Source organism: Etheostoma spectabile, chromosome 4 (assembly GCF_008692095.1).
Source record: "Etheostoma spectabile isolate EspeVRDwgs_2016 chromosome 4, UIUC_Espe_1.0, whole genome shotgun sequence".
NCBI classification, from domain to species: domain Eukaryota; kingdom Metazoa; phylum Chordata; class Actinopteri; order Perciformes; family Percidae; genus Etheostoma; species Etheostoma spectabile.
The window spans coordinates 31551041-31554971 of NC_045736.1; the positions used below are offsets into that span (position 1 = coordinate 31551041).

The following is a 3931-nucleotide window of genomic DNA, read 5'->3' on the forward strand; positions in this document are numbered from 1 at the left end:
AGAAAAAAAACAAAGACTGCAGGGTTGTTAGATTTTAACATCTTAAACATTTAGCGGGCGGTGTTGTTGAAGACCACCTTTTCAGTTGTCGAAAGGACACAGGAAGTAGCTCAAACATCAGTAATTTGGTCAAAAACGCCCACTTGATTAACATTAATTGTCTTTTTGGCAATATGTCACGAAGTGCTATGACTGATGGACCCACACACTCACAGAGCTTTCCTTTGATGTTTCAGACATAATGTGCTGGGTATCACCAGTGGTATAGAGGATATTGGTCCTGTTAAATGGGACCTGGCTCTGTGTTTACTGCTCGTCTGGGTCATCTGCTTCTTCTGCATCTGGAAGGGAGTCAAGTCCACTGGCAAGGTAAATATATGTTTCTGTTATCCTATACTATCCTGTATTTTTTGTTTTTATGACTCGACAGCCAAAGGATTGGTTAGCAAAACCCGGTGCAAATATGGCCCTTGTTCCAAAAACACCTGTATCTACCGGAACGATGACCACACAGATTTCAAGATTGTCATTTATGCTCTTTAAATTATCATTCAGGAAATCTTTAGGCACCGGAAGCATTTTAAAAGTAACATTTTAGCACTGTGATTGCAAAAAACTCAAATATTACCAAACTCTAGACAGCCGGGGCCGGAGCCGTTATGTTTTGGGGTTGTCCGTCTCTCAGTCCCATTCTCATGAATGCAGTATCTTAGAAAACGCTTGAAGGGAATTTCTTAAAATGTGGCACAAATAGGTCGGTAAGGTCACTGTGACCTCAGAAATTTGGTTTTTGGCCCAAGAATTCCTGATACTTATGAAAACATTTCACACAATTGTCTGATACGGTAAAATGATGATGTGATGACATTATCTATCCAACATTTAGGACATTTAGTCAGATAGTGTACAGGTGACACTAATCTTAGGTGCCCCACCTGAAACTGTTGTGATTGTCTTCAGTGCTGCCACATTGAACAAGCATCCGTGTTACACAAAAACATAGGCTTAATATCTTTCATTAAATTGCTTTAAAGTCTTCACCAAATGTATTATATGGACAGACAATGATGTAAACTGCAACTTGTCTGGTTGGTGGAGGCAAACAACCTCAAGGCGGTAGTTCTAGCTTACTGATTGTGTTTTGCACTGTTAATTTAGAGGAACGAGATCCAGTTCCTCTTGAGCTCGCTGAACTTAAAATTAATGCAAAAACTGACTCATTCACTTGTTTCATCGCTGAATGATAATGCCTGCCAGAAACCATGACAGGATGATTCTCATATGACTCTTTCACACTTTTTTTTTAGGTTTTACCAAGAGAACAATAGGGGCTATGTTCAAATTTAGTCTAGAGATATGCAAGATTTTCTGAAGGCCTGGGTGGGCTGTTTAATAAATGGAATAATCTTGTTTTAGCCATTGCATCAAAATAATTTAAAGAAAGACAACAGTAGCAAAGAAAATAGTCATAGCTGATGTGTTTCAAAGGGTTCTGAGATCAATAATTAGACAAGGTTTTACAAACATTTCTGTGGCAGTAGTTCCTATTCTTCTTCTAGGAGGAAGAATAGAATACTGCCATGGCAACATTTGGTTTTCTCACAAAGATCCTGTGCTTCGTGACACCTAAACTTCCCTAAACTAATATGTCACCTGATTCTTAAGACTTCAAGACAGAGAGCAAGGGTTGAAAGTACTCTGATGCATAAGTTAAACAGTAAAGACAGTTTACAGTTGAAAACACACTTGTCTGTGTTCTCAGCTAGATGTAATGGACACAATTGTTAAAATCCCAAACCTATTTGTACTGCAATTTGTTGTCATGTATTGACTAATATACTGTGTACTGTATATATTTCAAGTCAACGGCTTAGCAAGAAAATAATAAATGGGGGGTTGGGGATTCTGCAGTGGCTACCTTGTTTTTATAGTTGTGCAGGATGGATGTACCCTTGGATAAATGCATAAAGGGAACATTTCAGACCACGTTCAAATGCTGCAACAACAACATCAACAACTCACCCAAGACCAGAGGCAGCTCCATCGACCCTAGACGGCTCTTTATATAACCTCAACACTATTTATTGATTGGTCTGGCCTGACAAATGCTCTCTGGTTGCTCCAAGTTGTAACTCTTGTAATAAAGTCTCTCTGGCCAGGCCAAATGTGGCCACTGCTTTCCAAATAACAGATACTGATACACTGCTATTGATCGAAGGGACAGCCTGTGGTCTTGGTCATGATCCAAGAAGAGTTCACACATTTATCAAACAATATTCCCTGTAATGACTTAATTAAAGATATTCGCTGGTAGGGCTGCAACTAGTTAATCTGGCGTTTATTTTATCGATTAATCGATTAGTTGTTGTCAGAAAATGGTGAAACGAGTCAAACTGGGTTTCCTAAAGTCCAGGATGATGTCCTCATATGCCTTGGTTTGTCCACAACTCAAAGATATTTAGTTTACTGTCACAGAGGAGTGAAATACAAAATATTCACATATAACATGAATCAGAGAATCTTGAAATTTAATAGTTGACAACTAATCATTTAATCGATTCATCTTTGCAGCTTTATTAGCTAGTAGACCAAATACCAAACCTGACATTTATGTCATGGCCAAAACATATTTGAAACTCAAGTTCCAACTAATAGCCTTCCTCTGTAGAATTAATACAAATGTAGAAAACGTGTAGAATAATAAAAGTGTTTACATAATGGGTGACTTTGCTTTTCTGCATTGTGATCTCCCCAAGGTGGTCTACATTACAGCCACGTTCCCATTTGTCATGCTCATCGTGCTGTTGATTCGCGGAGTAACCCTCCCCGGTGCTTCTGCGGGCATCAAGTTCTACCTGTACCCTGACCTCGCTCGTCTGAAGGACCCAGAGGTAGGTGCCCCTGTGCTGCCTGAGTGAGAAAACCACATCCTTCTTCTTCAGGTTTCTTACCCGACTTCCCTACTCCATATTAGTGTTACCCACAGCTAAGGGTAGTTTCACCCCTCTAGTTTGTTTGCTCTGGTCCAAATCAGTTAATGAGTCCTGGAACACTTTCCCCTTGTGTTGGTTTGTTAGCCACGGACAAAAATCCAAGTACAAGAGCAAGAAAGTAAATACAGGAAGAAGGTCCTGTGTTCTGGACTAGTGTGTATTTGTTCCATCTCCATGGTCAAACCAGCAAACTTCATTGAAATCATTTCTCAGACATTGTTTTGTGAGCGATGCTACTTTGACTACTCAACGACACATTGCTCTGTCTCCAACTTTAGTGGCGGCTAATTTGACGAGGGAATAACGAGTGACTGCAATCTTTTTCTGGGAGAGAAACATTGCAATCCGTATCCCAGTTGCATAGTTGGTGCTTATGTGGTTATCACCACAAATGAACCGCACCAGAGTTTGTTAGAAAGCGTATCAAGATCACCTCATCAATGTGGTCTCGGTACACTTGTTTAGTCTGCTTTTGGTTCATGTGCCATTGTTGCATTCTCACCTGCTCAAAAAACTCTAGTGCGCTTCACCCATACTAAATGAGGCAGGTTCCTGGTTCCCAAACCCCAACTATAACCCGCCCCTTTAGCTTCTTGCTTCTCTATGCATGCCCTTTGCTTCCCGTCCTCAGCAGGCCTTTCTGTCCTCACTCTCGCCCCCTACTTGACAGGTGTGGATTGATGCCGGCACCCAGATCTTCTTCTCCTATGCCATCTGTTTGGGCGCCATGACATCCTTGGGGAGCTACAACAAGTACAAATACAATTGCTACAGGTGAGGCATCAGTTTTCAGTGAGGGGGTTAGCGGTAGTGGAGAGAGGGAAGTGAAGGGATCCTTGTGTGTTCATTAACAAATCCTCCTCATGACATATGTGTGACATAGGGACTGTTTGCTGCTGGGAGCCCTCAACAGTGGTACCAGTTTTGTGTCTGGCTTC

General features: G+C 41.1%; 1 long non-coding RNA gene across 1 annotated transcript in view; it reads right to left on the minus strand.

Moving 5' to 3' along the window:
- Positions 1-1626: 1626 nt before the first annotated feature.
- LOC116688696 (uncharacterized) overlaps positions 1627-3931 on the minus strand; it is a 19646-nt gene continuing 17341 nt past the window's right edge. The window contains exon 3 of the long non-coding RNA XR_004331837.1: positions 1627-1636. This is a non-coding gene — a long non-coding RNA (uncharacterized LOC116688696). The remainder of the gene's footprint in view (positions 1637-3931) is intronic.